This window comes from Schistocerca cancellata, chromosome 12 (assembly GCF_023864275.1).
Source record: "Schistocerca cancellata isolate TAMUIC-IGC-003103 chromosome 12, iqSchCanc2.1, whole genome shotgun sequence".
Lineage (NCBI taxonomy): Eukaryota > Metazoa > Arthropoda > Insecta > Orthoptera > Acrididae > Schistocerca > Schistocerca cancellata.
The window spans coordinates 56,854,257-56,871,132 of NC_064637.1; positions in this window are offsets into that span (position 1 = coordinate 56,854,257).

The window sequence follows — 16,876 nt, forward strand, 5'->3', positions numbered from 1 at the left end:
GCATCACCCTGACTACTGTCAAACAATTGGCAGCTGCTGCGAATCGGTGTGTCGGAAGAGCTACCGAGAGTCATATACTTGTAGTACCGATACCAAATGTATCTCAAGTTCTATCTGCTCCTGTGGATCATGTCCCCCCCTGCAAAAAGTACAGTATCTGTCATTACTCATCCACTTGACTGCGACTGGCATTTTGACGATAGAGCGAGGCGTCCTGTACGAGGGGAACGGATACCAGGGAGGACTCAGGATGTTGCACCGATCGCCCTAACCGAATATTTTGAGGTGCTATTTGTCACTGAAAGTGAAACTGAGCCAGTAGGACTCACTTCACCTACTTTTGGGGAAACCTATTTGTCTGGTGTCACGAGAAGGCTAACACAAAAGAGCGGTGGTCTATTAATAGTCGGCAGCTGCTACCAGCAGGGTCACGCATGCCAGACAGGCCGAAGGGGAGGAGCCAGACCAAGTGTGTCGCTCGACGACCTATCAAAACCCTGTCTCCTATCCTTTTCCCATCCCTAGCCCATCCTTTATCTTTTCCTTCCCATTTCCCCCAAATAACCGATACTGTCAGTTAAACCACGTATAGGGGTGCAGAGGAAATGCTAAGCCCATATGCCGAACCTCTGGCAAATCGTCAGTGCCTCGACGATAAGGTGGCACCCCACCAAGGCAATCGGAAGCGGTGGGCCAATCACCTGCCCTTCTTAAATAACTCGATTACTGAAACCAAGACGAGAATAAAAAACTGGATGGATAAACTGGTAATGACCTTTGGCATGAAAAGGAAAACGAAAATTGGCTTTTGGAATATACGAACCTTGAGGGAAGGTAGCAAGCTGAAACAAGTGACAAGGGAGATGAATAACTATTTATCTCGATATACTGGGACTGAGTGAAGTGAGGTGGCCAGAGTTTGGTGAAATGCAGACATAAGATGGAATTAAATTTTTTATATTCAGGATGTGAAGAGGAAGAGGAACACTGGGATGGAGTTGGGCTATTGTTGTCAAATGATACTACCCCATAGGGAAATGGCAGTGAGAGACAGGAAAAGACACCAGGTGCACTCAGTGTGTATGCCTGGGGGTCTAATTCGGCATGTTGAAGAAGCTATTCAGCACCCATTGAGGGAACAGGATGCAAGCAACTGCAGATTGTGGCACACGTTGGGACAAATGATGCCTATTGTCTGGGGGCCGAGGTCATTCTCGGGTCATTCCAGCGACTGGTAGAAAAGAGGCTGCTACCCACATGTGGTTTTTTTTTTTAGATTAGGTGACTCTCCATCCAATCCAGATAATGATAGCTGTACAAAAGCCAGAAGTATCAGTGTAAGATCGAAAGAAATGCCTCCCACAGGTGAGAGTAAAATCCTAATTGTAAACTGCCGAAACATTCGCAACAAAGTGCTAGAGTTTGAAGCGCTCGTAGAAAGCAGTGAAGCTCACATAATACTAGATACAGAAAGCAGGTTGAAACCTGAAATTGATATCAGTGAGATTTTTGCAGAAAATTAAAGTCTATATTGAAATGAAAGGCAAATGGGAAATGTAGGTGGTGTATTTGTCACAGTAGACAGGAGAATCAGATCCACAGAGACAGAAACTGTAGCCACATCTGAGATTGTTTACACAAAACACTGTATCGGGGGTGGGCATAATGATAATTTAAAATTTAAATGGCATTTCAAGTTCTTCTTGTCATCTATTTTTTTGTGGATACCCATTCCTCTACATTTCCTTTCCCAGGCTTTTAGTGCCTCCTCTAGGTACTTAAAGAGTGCAGGGGTGAGTATGCATCCCTGGTGTAGTCCTTTTGTCACTTCAAACTCTTGCTCCACAAATTAAAAGAAGAATATGAAAAATGGAGTCTTGTCATAAACGTATCTAAAACAGAATATCTGTAAGTGGGAGAAAACTCAGTGCTGATACTGTTAAAGGGTGTCATAATTTTAAGTACCTGGGAGTGACACTGTCGTACAATGGTAGAATTATGGCTGATACAAACAATAAAATTGGTCCGGGGCAAGCGAGCCATAAAACAACTAAATGATATTCTCTGGAACAAAAGCATAAAGCGCAGAACAAAACATACCATCTACCACACAATTATTGAAAGTATCACAATATATGGTGTAGACTTGTGGGAACTAACTCAGAGGCAGAGAGATCGCCTGCTGGCTGTCGAGATGGATTTCTGTAGATGGAGTTGTGGATATTCCAGGCTTGATCATATTAGAAATGATAGGATCAGAGAGGTTATGAATGTTGAAAGCACAATTCTAGACTACACAGAAAGGAAGTACCTACTCTGGTATCGTCACTTACAGCATATGCCAGACACAAGATGACCAAAATGTGTATGGCTATGAACTTCACATCAAAGAAGAAAGTGCGGTAGACCTGTGAGATGCTGGAAAAACGATGTCAACAAAGCAATGGCGGTGAGGGGTCTTAATGAAGGAGACTGGAATGACCGTGAATGATGGAGATTGGGATGGAAACATTCCACGTGGGTATCTAAAGCAAAGATGATATACTTACCAAATGAAAGCTTTGGTTGTTTGGAGGAAGAGGGGGGGGGGGGGGAGACCAAACTACGAGGTCATCGGTCTCATCAGTTTAGGGAAGGACGGAGCAGGAAGTCAGCCGTGCCCTTTCAAACGAACCATCCCGGCATTTGCCTGGAGCGATTTAGGGAAATCACGGAAAACCTAAATCAGGATGGCCGGACGCGGGATTGAACTGTCATCCTCCCGAATGCGAGTCCAGTGTCTAACCACTGCGCCACCTCGCTCGGTCAAATGAAAACATTGGTACGTCGATAGACACACAAACAAATACAAACATACACACAAAATTCAAGCTTTCTCAACCAATGGTTGCTTCATCAGGAAAGAGGGAAGGAGAGGGAAAGATGAAAGGATGTGGGTTTTACGGGAGAGGATAAGGAGTCATTCCAATCCCAGGAGCGGAGAGACTTACCTTAGGGGGAAAAAAGGACAGGTATACACTCACTCACACACACACACGTATCCATCCGCACATATACAGACACAAGCAGACATATGTAAAGGCAAAGAGTTTGTGCAGAGATGTCAGTTGAGGCAGAAGTACAGAGGCAAAGATGTTGTTGAATGACAGGTGAGGTGTGAGCGGTGGCAACTTGAAATTATTGGAGGTTGAGGCCTGGTGGATAATGGGAGGAGAGGATATATTGAAGGGCAAGTTCCCATCTCCGGAGTTCTGATAGGTTGGTGTTAGTGGGAAGCATCCAGATAACCCGGACGGGTACCAAGGGTACCAGGATGGCCCCCTCGTACGCCAACCTATTCATGGGTCGCTTAGAGGAAGCGTTCTTGGTTACCCAGGCCTGCGAACCCAAAGTTTGGTACAGATTTATTGATGACATCTTCATGATCTGGACTCAGAGTGAAGAAGAACTCCAGAATTTCCTCTCCAACCTCAACTCCTTTGGTTCCATCAGATTCACCTGCTCCTACTCCAAATCCCACGCCACTTTCCTTGACGTTGACCTCCATCTGTCCAATGGCCAGCTTCACACGTCTGTCCACATCAAACCCACCAACAAGCAACAGTGCCTCCATTATGACAGCTGCCACCCATTCCACATCAAACAGTCCCTTCCCTACAGCCTTGGTCTTCGTGGCAAACTAATCTGCTCCAGTCCTGAATCCCTGAACCGTTACACCAACAATCTGAAAACAGCTTTCACATCCCGCAACTACCCTCCCGACCTGGTACAGAAGCAAATAACCAGAGCCACTTCCTCACCCCCTCAAACCCAGAACCTCCCACAGAAGAACCACAAAAGTGCCCCACTTGTGACCGGATACTTTCTGGGACTGGATCAGACTCTGAATGTGGCTCTCCAGCAGGGATACGACTTCCTCAAATCCTGCCCTGAAATGAGATCCATCCTTCATGAAATCCTCCCCACTCCACCAAGAGTGTCTTTCTGCTGTCCACCAAGGAACCTCTTGGTTCATCCCTATGAAATCCCCAAACCACCTTCCCTAACCTCTGGCTCCTACCCTTGTAACCGCCCCCGGTGTAAAACCTGTCCCATGCACCCTCCCACCACCACCTACTCCAGTCCTGTAACCCGGAAGGTGTACACGATCAAAGGCAGAGCCACGTGTGAAAGCACCCACATGATTTACCAACTGACTGCCTACACTGTGAAGCTTTCTATGTGGGAATGACCAGCAACAAACTGTCCATTCGCATGAACAGACAGAGGCAGACAGTGTTTGTCGCTAATGAGGATCACCTATGGTTAACCATGCCTCGGTGCACCGCCAGCACATCTTGGCACAGTGTTACACCATCCGGGTTATCTGGATACTTCCCACTGACACCAACCTATCAGAACTCCGGAGATGGGAACTTGCCCTTCAATATATCCTCTCCTCCCGTTACCCACCAGGCCTCAACCTCCGCTAATTTCAAGTTGCCGCCGCTCATACCTCACCTGTCATTCAACAACATCTTTGCCTCTGTACTTCCGCCTCGACTGACATCTCTGCCCAAACTCTTTGCCTTTACATATGTCTGCTTGTGTCTGTATATGTGCGGATGGATATGTGTGTGTGTGTGTGTGTGTGAGAGAGAGTTTATACCTGTCCCTTTTTCCCCCCTAAGGTAAGTCTTTCCGCTCCCGGGATTGGAATAACTCCTTACCCTCTCCCTTAAAACCCACATCCTTTCATCTTTCCCTCTCCTTCCCTCTTTCCTGATGAAGCAACTGTGGGTTGCGAAAACTTGAATTTTGTGTGTGTGTTTGTGTTTGTTAGTGTCTCTATCAACATACCAACGCTTTCGTTTGGTAACCCTTAGCAACACCTGGGGTATATAAAATTCTGTGCAGTTGCAGACAAGTGTATATTGGAACTACAAAAAGAAGTGCCAACACCTAAAGAGCCGAACACAAAAAAAACTGTCATCTGGGACATACTGAAAAATCGACCGTAGCAGAAAATGTTTTCCAAGATGGGAACAATGAAATAAAATTCAGCAAAATGAGTATTTTAGCAAGGACATTGCATTATCGTGCACACATGTAGAGAGACGTAATATAGATTCATGAACACCATAATAATTTTAACAGAAAAGACTAAAGTTTGAAGTTAGTTAAAATATGGATGTCAACTTTGTGCCTACGGAAAAACAATTTATCAAGAATGATGAAGCCATCGAGAGATAGTCACACTGTTGGAGGAATCACATATGTATGGTGGTGCCCTCTAGATGCTCTATAAATGTGAGAGCTCCTCACGCCTTAGTGGCAGTAGCCATTTTACCTCAGAAGATGTCTACTGCAGTTGGAGATGGAACATTAGGAAGTTGTTTTATAAATCAACCATTGCCTCTCAGCCTGGAAATTTCAATTAAAGAAGACACCAGCCGTGAAAGCCCATGTTGTATAATTAAATCTTAATTTTTTTCCCTTTTTCTTTCTTTTTTTCTTAATTTTTGGTGAAATGGGCAGCAAGTACCAAGAGATGTATATATCAGGCATCATATGCTTTTACAGTTTCACAAGGGTAATAATGCAACAGTTGCCACCAAACAATTATACTGTTTACCTAAGTGCATTAGATGTTCGTAAATATCAAAGGTGGTTTTCTAAGTTCAAATCCAGTAATTTTGATCTTTCCGAACTGTATATATTGAGGAGACCAACAACTTTAGACACCATGACATGTTAAGGGTGGAAGTGGAAGAAAATCTGTGTCAGACAATCAAGGAACTATCAGACTCTCTTAACCGACCTCGGTCGAACATGAGAGAACGTCAGCAGCAGACTGGTGAAGACAAACAAAGCTAATGGATCCACCACACACAACTTATTGATTCAGTGGCATAATACAAAAACATTTTTCAGTTGCTTGATCACTGGAGATGAAAAACGGGTACTCTATGAGAATGCAAAACACAAGAGAAAAGACGTTATTCTGCAACACGATACTGCGAGGCTGCACTGCGCAAAATAAACCCTGGAAAAAGTTAATGAATTGGGGTGTGAGGTATTGCCTCACCCACAATACTTGCCAAATATTCTGCCATCGGATTTCCACTAATTACGATCACTGTGATGTTTTCTATGTGGCAAAAAAATTTGAAAATGTGGATAATGTCGCAAATGCCATCTTGAGATATTTTGCTCAAACACCAGTCAATTTTTATTGAACTGGCATAGAAAATTTCCATGCTAAATGCAAAAAGGTTGACAGTAACTAGCGTGATTACATCACTGATTAAAAATAAAAACTTATTAACAATTAACCTTTTTGAATTTAATGTAAAAAATGACATTACTTCCCTGTCTGCCTAATACACTAGCAGAAAAAAAAATCTGCAGCATCAAAAAATTATTAATGTAGAGTAGTGAAATTTTGTGAATAAGTTTGTCTAGATAACATATTTAAACGATTAACACTGAACAATTAGAGATTAATGCAAGTGCGAGATAAGACGTAAGTTACTGCAAACATGAAATGCTGGTTCATTAACAACCAGTGTAACTGCCAGACTGTTGAATGCGAACATGCATGTGATGCACTGTACAGGTCCCACCCAGATGACAGTCAGCGTGATGGAGTTCCGTGCCTGTTGCACTTTGTCGGGCAACACAGGGACGGTTACTGTCGCTTGCGGATGACGGTGGAGTTGTCGCCCAATGGTGTCCCATATGTGCTCGATAGCCAACAGATTTGGCAATCACACAGGCTATGGCAACCTGTCGACACCCTGTAGAGCGTGTCGGTTTACAACAGCAGTGTGAGAGTGAGTGTTATCCTGTTGGAAAACACCCCCTGGAATACTGTTTATTAATGTCAGCACAACAGGTCAAATCACCAGACTGACATACAGATTTGCTGTCAGGGTGTGTGGGATAATAATGAGAGTGCACCTGCTGTTGCATGAAATTGCAGTCCAGGTGCACTCCTGGTATAGGTCCAGTGTGCCTAGAACACAGACAGTTTGGTTGCAGTCCCTCAACTGGACTCCTAACAAACACACAGCCATCATTGGCACCGAGACAGAACCAACTTTCATCAGAAAACACAAGACACCTCCTCTCTACCCTCCAATGAGCTCTTGCTTGATACCACTAACATCACAAACAGCAGTGGTTTTGGGTCAGTGGAATGTACGCTACAGGGTGTCTGCCTCGGAACTGTCATTCAAGTAACTGATTTGTAAGAGTTTGTTGTGTCGGTGGGGTATAAACTGCTGATCAGATTGTTGCTGCAGATGCAATGCGGTGTGTACAGAGCCATACGCAAAACACCACGGTCTTCCCTTTCGGTAGTGCAACGTGACCATCGGGAGTCCGGCCTTTTTGTAACTTTTTAACTGTACATTCTAGTGACTAATGCTGCCAGCATTCATGTACAGTGGCTACATTCCTGCCAAGTCTTTCAGCAATACAGAAGAAACACTGAGCTCCTTGCAACCCTATTACACAACTTTGTGCAACCTCAGAGAGGTGTCGATAATGGCATCTTCGGCACTTTAAAGGCATTCTCGACTGATATCAACTCACCACATCCTATCTCAAAATAATTAATGCACATGATTATTACAGCATGTATTTAAAGGAAACGTGGTTTGCATCCTCAAAGTGGCACTACTAGGGCCATTCTTATATGTTGTTGTTGTTGTTGTGGTCTTCAGTCCTGAGACTGGTTTGATGCAGCTCTCCATGCTACTCTATCCTGTGCAAGCTTCTTCATTTCCCAGTACCTACTGCAACCTACATCCTTCTGAATCTGCTTAGTGTATTCATCTCTTGGTCTCCCTCTACGATTTTTACCCTCCACGCTGCCCTCCAATACTAAACTGGTGATCCCTTAATGCCTCAGAACATGTCCTACCAACCGATCCCTTCTTCTGGTCAAGTTGTGCCACAAACTTCTCTTCTCCCCAATCCTATTCAATACTTCCTCATTAGTTATGTGGTCTACCCATCTAATCTTCAGCATTCTTCTGTAGCACCACATTTCGAAAGCTTCTATTCTCTTCTTGTCCAAACTATTTATCGTCCATGTTTCACTTCCATACATGGCTACACTCCATACAAATACTTTCAGAAATGACTTCCTGACACTTAAATCTATACTCGATGTTAACAAATTTCTCTTCTTCAGAAACGCTTTCCTTGCCATTGCCAGTCTACATTTTATATCCTCTCTACTTCGACCATCATCAGTTATTTTGCTCCACAAATAGCAAAACTCCTTTACTACTTTAAGTGTCTCATTTCCTAATCTAATTCCCTCAGCATCACCCAACTTAATTCAACTACATTCCATTATCCTTGCTTTGCTTTTGTTGATGTACACCTTATATCCTCCTTTCAAGACACTGTCCATTCCATTCAACTGCTCTTCCAAGTCCTTTGCTCAGTATGAAATTTGAACAGGTATCATTTTTCAGATGTAGAAACGTGCTTACCAACTTTTGTTTATGTTACACAATTCCTTAATAATTGGCAACCAATGCTGTACAATTGCAATAAAATCATGAGATGTTCAATTGACTCTTTTATTAGAGTCATAATTACACCCTGTTAGATGTTACATGCTGAGTATATTATTATTAAATTACATGTGAATGCATGGAGCACATGACTATGCAGCGCCTCCTACCGAGGGTTCTTCGCTGCTAGTTGACTTGTTTAGCGTCAGCATACACTTTGCTTCAAGACTGCTTGTGTCACAATTATAGTCATATGTTATTGGACACTTTCTTTGAGTTGTCAAGGCTGGACGCCTGGTCGGTTAGGAAGGAATTGAAGTTTGTGGTATGTAGCTCATATGACCCGGTCTCATTTTGTATAACATTGAGATGTGTCGAGTGTGCTGTTCGCTTATGTTTCATACTTTTTTGTAACAGATGTCTGAAGATGGGTGTAATCCTGAAACACGTAACATGTTCTAATAAAAGAGTCAATTGAACATGTCGTGACTTTATCGCGATTGTACAGCATTGGTTGCCAATTATTAACATAAAAATGATCGCAGGCTGCAGACGGGACTTTATGTCCTGTATATCGCACAATTCCTTATTGGTGTAGGAATTTTTTTCCTGTCTGTGTATTATCTTTGGCTGTGGACTCAATTCCAGTCTGCCATCAGCAATGGAGCATAAATCTCTGACAATGCCAGCCACTCATGCTGTTGAAATGTCAGAAAAATTCCTAAACAAACATCGGCCAAAGAGCTTGAGTCGAAAGTCAACGTGCAATATCTCAACAAACGGATATGGAAGCCTCGACAGTTTTGCAGACTGTTATGACTTCTGCCAAGAAATGTGCAAATCTACAAAACATGTTTGATGAACAACTATCTCATAAATGGAAATGTATTGCAGCATGTGGCCCCGTTTATACATTCCTCCCCCCCTCTGCCACCCTAAAGTACTTTTGATGTTATCTGCCACTGTCAGGTGTCAAATTTCCCATACAGTGAACAGGCATTCCTCTCAGACTTAATTTCTCAACACTGTAGTAGACAAAATTACCTGAACACATGGGCGTTGACTGTGAATACTCAGTTCCCCCGTCATTTCCATGCATAGAACTGGGAACGATACTGGAATCTGTGAGAACAGTCTCAGCTGCAGTACTGCTTTGGGGTCCAGCACATATGCTAGCTTCCTCTCTTGCTTTTTCTGCAGTTTTCTCCTCTCCTGGTTCCACTGTCCTTGCTGTGGAAGAAGAAAAAAGTAATTACAAATATGGCCATCTCATTAATATTCACTTTGCATACAGTTAGCTCAATATTCGTCATATGTGGCTAACAGTCTGCAAAGATCAAACAATGGAAAATCCAGGATGGAATGTAACAATATTGTGAAAAGGAAAGTTGCTACTCTCTATATAGTGGAGATGCTGAGTCACAGATAGGCACAACGAAAAGACTGTCACAAATACAGCTTTCGATCAGTAAGGCCTTCATCAAAATTAGATGAGAAACACAAACACACATACTCACGTAAACACAACTCACACACACAACTGCAGTCTCAGGCCTGAAACTCAGCATCTCCGCTATATGGTGAGTAGCAACTTTCCTTTTCACAATATTGTAACAGTCTGCAAAGGGTTTATAGATGAGAAAAATTTATGAAGAAAGCAATTTATTAGAAGCACTTACCAATAATGTTCTAAAAATGTCAGTAAAATTTCTGAATTAGTTTCTACAAAAGATATACAGTGTTTTTTAACTAAAGAATAAAATCACAGTATATAAATAAAGGAAAAGGGAAGGAGAGGGAAAGACGACAGGATGTGGGTTTTAAGGGAGAGAGTAAGAAGTCATTCCAATCCCGGGAGCGGAAAGACTTACCTTAGGGGGAAAAAAAGGACAGGTATACACTCGCGCGCGCACACACATATCCATCCGCACATATACAGACAGGCAGACATACGTCCGGGATTGGAATGACTCCTTACCCTCTCCCTTAAAATCCACATCCTTTCGTCTTTCCCTCTCCTTCCCTTTTTCCTGATGAAGCAACCTTGGGTTGCCAAAGCTTGAATATTTGTGTGTGTGTTTGTGTGTTTTTTATTGTGTCTATCAACATACCAGCGCTTTCTCGTTTGGTAAGTTACAGCATCTTTGTTTTTTATATATATTTTTCCCACATGGAATGTTTACCTCTTTTATATTCATATCAATAAAGGAAAAGATATTACGTGGCTATATTGGATGGGAATCACACGAAACCAAGTTTATGGAACTTCTTTTTAGCAAGTTAGAATAGGAAATAATAAATTTACCAATTTAGTTTCCCCGATTGTATACTGAGGTGAAAAAAGCACAGGATAGCAGTATGCACATATACAGATGGCGGTAGTATCACATGCACAAGGGATAAAAGGGCAGTTCAATGGTGGAGCTTTCATTTGTAGTCAGGCGATTCATGTGAAAAGGCTTTCAATGTGATTATGGCTGCTTGACAGTGATTAACAGACTCTGAACACGGAATGGTAACTGGAGCGAGATGCACGAGACATTTCCTTTTGAAAATTAATTACTTTGGGATTCACAGCATCCAGAATGTGCCGAGAACACCAAATTTCAGGCGTTACCCCTAACCACGGATAACACAGTGGTCGATGGCCTACACTTAATGATCAATGAGCGCAGCGGCATTTCCATAGAGTTGTTGATGCTAAGAGACAATTAACACTGCATGACATAACAACAGAAATCAATGTGGGACATACAACAAACATATCCATTAGGAAAGTGTAGTGAAATTTGGCATTAACGGGCTATTGCAGCAGACAACCAACACGAGCACCTTTGCTAGCAACACGACATTGTCTGCAGCACCTCTCTGGGCTCGTAACCAAATTGATTGGATCCTAGATGACCGGAAAACTGTGGTCTGGTCACATGAGTCCTGATTTCAGCTGATGGTAAGGTCTGAGTACAATGCAGACCCCACAAAGCCATGGACACAAATTGTCAACAAGGCACGTGGACGCTGATTACGGTTCCGTAATGGTGTGCGGTGTGTTTACATGGAATGTACTGGGTTCTGCTTATGTTCAGTTACTTGGTGACCATCTGGAGCCATTCGTGCACTTCATGTTCCCAAATGTTCCCAAACAGCAATGGATTTTTTAGAAATGACAACCCGCTGTCACTAGACCACAATTGTTCACAATTGGTTTGAAAGACATTCTGGACAGTTAGAGCAAATGATTTGGCCACCAAGATTGCCCAACGTGAATTCCATCTAACATTTATGGAATATAATCGAGAGGTCAGTTCGTGCACAAAATCCTGAACTGGCAATACCTTCGCAATTATGGAGAGCTATGGAGTCAGCATGGCTCAGTATTTCTGCAGGAGCTTCCAAGGACTTGTTGAGCATATGCCATGTCAAGTTGCTGCACTATTTGAGGCAGGAGGTGGCCCGACATAGTATTACGAGATGTCCAACAATTTTTGTCACTTCACTGTGATTGTCCGCTAGGCTTCACAGGAACAACCTTCGATCTGAAATCTAAAGATCTGAACTTTCCATATTTGTGCTCTCTCCCTTCTTGCAAAACACAATACACTTCTTAAAGACTGTTTTTTTTCTTTCTCTTCAATCAATTATTTCCTATATCTGGTAAGTGTGATAGCATTTCTGGGTAATGTTTGTCTTCTAACTTCATTTCCAATCTCTAACCTGTGAGTGCTTTCTTACATAAGCCCGTAAAGGTAATAGAAGCACAATAACACTTTTTCCCTAAGTATGCAATAGTCATCTTGTGATAAGTACACAATTGCTATCGTGTGGATTAAAAAATTTTAGGTTGTAAAACTACTGAAAGTTGCAGGTAAATTTGAGTAAGAGCATCAGTGATTTCTGTTTTATGTTGGATATTGAGGTGTTTTAAGTGAAGCTCCTGCAGGTGACTCCTCTGTCAAGGAATTCACAATTTATGATTGCTACACACAACACTCTTATGGGATTTGGGGTTAATAATTGTGATTCAGAACGAACTACAGTTTTAATTATACTGGAACATATTTTGCATTTGTACTGTCCAAAGCAGACAGAATTTGCCTACACCAGTACTGGAAACTGCCTAAAAACTGCACCCAGGATGGTCACTGTATTGGCCTTCAGTCATGAACCCTACGTTACTTGTGCGAAAATTCATGACATGGTCACTCGGGCAGATGACAGGTGTCATCCACAAAGCAAGCGATCTATTTGTATACTTTGAACAGTCTTTATGACTGATTTTATGATTTTTTATTAAATCTAAATATAATACATTTAGTATTCATGCACAGTATAATATATTCTAACATCTGAAACAGTTCGACCATTCGAAGAACAATATCTTCAGCTGAATTACTGGCATTACATGGTCCCTCTGGTTGCTTACCGACGTACTGTTCTAAATTCAAAGTGTAAGCTGTTTTTACATCAACCAAAGCAAACACTTTTAACCCACACTTTGCTGGTTTGCTAGGGATATACTGCCTGAATGGAATGGGCAGTTTCCTCTAAATGCCAAAAGCTGTTCGTCAGCAGTAAGATATTCACTAGGTGAAAAATATTTTTGGCAACTGTTCATGAATAGTTCAAGTACCTCTCTGATAGGAGCGAACATCTCTATCATGGATATTATCAAACCTAAGGGATCTCAACAAAAACATGAATCAGTTTTCACTTATGCATAAATAACATGATTCAAGTCCATTTCCCTTTGAGTTATCCCACAATTTCGATATACTCTTCCTAGAACATTTCAAAAATCCACACAGATATAACAAACTAATGAAAGCTCTGATATCTATTGTATCTGTTTCTTTAGCATCCCTTTCCCTAGAGAAGTTACCATGAACTTTACTGATGGATATATTAGTGCATGCTGCGATAATGCTTATTATGTTTTCATCTAAGAACAAATTCACAATTTCTATTTCTGTCTTTTTTATACGAGCTTGATTTTTTGGTTCAGGCAAATGCGTAATAATATTACAAGATCTGCTTCTAACAATGGTAGGATATTTATTTTTCTTCCCTTTAGTTATTCCATCTTTCCCTAAAATTCTTTTTCTCTTCCTGAATCATGACTGCTTTCATGAACACAGTCCTCAGTCTCTGAGTCAGCACTATCAGTTTGAGCATTTTCATCACTCAGCTCATTGAACCATTCCAACAATAAATTGGGATCTCTACTAAATTCTGTCCGAGGTTTTTTTGCTTTTGACATTTCTTCCACAATCTAAAAATGAAGAGACTACTAGGTAACACGTAAGGTAACTGCAGTCAGCTTCAATAAGTCCAAATTTACGCACATGAAACATCAATTGAATCTAGGAAAGCAATAAAGTAATACAGGCTTACTTTGTTTCAGATTGTGGCAGCAGAGCTCACGTGGATGACTTGTGTCCTCCAGACTATAGTAATGTTTCATAAACAATGTATCTTTTGTAACTGAAAGCCAACAATGATTGGAGCTAACTGCTGGAGAGTTAACAGAAAAGTACTGAAAATGGTGCGGTCTCAAATCCTGCCCTGTCAGACAAAATTGAGTGGGAAAGTCATGTAGATGACAAATGTCATTTGCGCGAGCGACGGAGGGTTAATTCGGCACATATGCCGGCCAGCCGACCTCCCTGTCTCGCAGACTAGTATGCTGCACATTACTTTATATAAGCAGGTCAGATGCTGGAGAGTTCCATTCGTGCAGAGAAACTGCGTCAGGAGGTAACTGAGAGAAAGGAAGTTACTTAAGAAGGAGGCACTGAGAGTGGATGTCTCCAATATTGTAATGGTAAATGCTGCAGACCACAAACATTTTAGTAATGCCTGATATTATCAGGAATGGAGAAAACAATCTCTACATAATTTTTTAAAACACAAAAGAATTTTTTTACAAAAATTTTTTAATGCCTAGTTTGTATTTACGTAAGTCAATTAAAGTATGATGACTAACTGGTTTGGATTGTAAGTAACAACCGTCTTCAGCTCCATAAACAAACAAAATACAGGAAATTACCTTCAAAAAACCTCTTTACAACATAATATTTGATGTAAAATTGTTTGAAGAAAGCACAAAATACACAGGTGGAATCACTTGCTTTAGCATAAATCGGTTTCGCATTAATATGAGGGTAATTCCAAACGTAAGATCTCCTATTTTTTTATAAGTACAATGGTTTACATCAGTTTACAGCTTGAACATTTAGCTGTTTTTCGAAATAACCACTATTTCTGTCGATGCATTTTTTTTAGACAATGTGGCACTTTTTGTATGCCCATGTCATACCAGCTCGCCACCACGCTGTTCAGAAAGTTATGAACCTCCATTAAAATTCTGTGAGCGGTGCTTCGGGAAACCTCAGCAACCAACGTGCAGAGATCGTCCAGGGTGATCTGCCAATCTTCACACATGCTTTGCTCAACCTTCAACACTGTCTCCTCAGAAACTGGTGGTCTACTGCTCCTTTGTTCATCGTGAATTTCGGTCTGACCAGCTGCAAACTCTCTACACCACTTACGAACATTTTTGACATCCATGCACTACTCACCATACACTTCCTTTAATTGGCGATGGATTCCAATGGGCGCAGTGCCCTTTGCATTCAAAAACCAAATAACTGCACGCAATTCGCACTTGGCGTTAACATCCAATGGGAGCTCCATTCTTAATGGCTGCCAAGCCAGGACTGAGCGCCTCAGCGTGGCGCACACATGTTTACACACAGCACATGAAGCACTCTTCATAACAGTGTGACCAACTGCCACACAAACAGAGTTCTGTACTTATAAAAAATAGGAGACCTTACTTTTGGGATTACCCTCGTACATTTCTGTAACTACCAAGTTTCGTAGCCATACAGTAATTACAGTTCACACTAGACATCCATGAGTAGCTGGACTTTAATTATAGCCACCCAGTATGTTTTTACATCTTTCATGCAACACTGGAGTCTTGTATGTTCAATTTCAAATTACAGTTATATAGGATATTTCTACTGCATGTGTTGACATTTTTAGTAAGAATGATAGAGCTTTTAGTCTGGTAATGAATCCTCCTTCAATCACTAAAAAATTATTAAGATGCATCTATTTGTTCATTTTTGCATATTCCTACAGGTGTACAGCCCTCGCTCAATTCTGTTGTTGCTGTCAGCACCAAATTTCTTATTCGTATCGCTTTCTACGCAGATGCACGTAACTGGTGATGATTATTACTGCTACAGCCAGTTCATGTTTAACCTGCATTTAATACGTGCATGGTAGCTTATATTAAAAGCATTAAAAATTTTTTTGTTGGCGTAACACTGTAAGGTCAACAGTTATGCACATTCACTTTCTATATATAATGTTTTCTTTTACATATGATGTTATATACTGCCATTTTGTAGCAAAGTTGTTAGTTCCATCTGTACTTTGTGTTTCTTCAAATGATTTTACCTTTCTTATTAGGTTGTAAAAGGGTTTTTCTATGGTAATTTTCTGTATATTGCTTGTCTAGAGATCTGACAACAGTTGTTACTTACAACTGAAACTAGTTAATCATATTTCAATTGGCTTAAATAAATGCAATCTAGGCATTAAAAATTATTGTAAAAAAAAGAAAGAAAATTAAATTTTAACAAAGTTTTAACGCACGACCTTTCTGACTGTCATGTTCCAGATTCTACATCTATCTACATCGACGCCATACTCTGCAAGCCACCTAATGGTGTGTGGTGGAGGGTACTTTTGGTACCACTAACTGATCCACCCTTCCCTGCTCCACTCACAAATGGCGCGTAGGAAGAACAATTGTTGGTAACCCTTTGTATTAGCTCCAATTTCTCAAATTTTCTTGTCATGATCATTACGTGAGACTTATGTGGGAGGGAGCAATATGTTTTCTTACTTTTCCTGGAAAGTGCTCTCTCCAAATTTCAGTAGTAATCTGTTCCTTGATGCCCAACGCCTTTCTTATGATGTCTGCCGCTGGAGTTGCTTTCATCAAATGATTTTACCTTCCTTATTAGATTGTAAAGGCATTTTTCTAAGGTTATTTTTCTGTATGTTGCTTTTTTACAGATCTGATGACAGTTATAACTTACAACTGAAACTAGTTAGTCATCATATTTTATTTAATTGTCTTATATAAGTGCAATCTAGGCATTAAAAAATTATTGTAAAAAAAAGACAATTAAATTTTAACAAAATTTTTAACACGTGACCTTTCTGACTCATCCCGTGATGAAATGTCTCTCTCTTCAGTGAATCTTCTCTGTCTCTTCTATCGGTCCTACCTGGTAAGGATCCTTTGTTGATGCACAATACTCTAGAATCAGTTGAACAAATGCCTT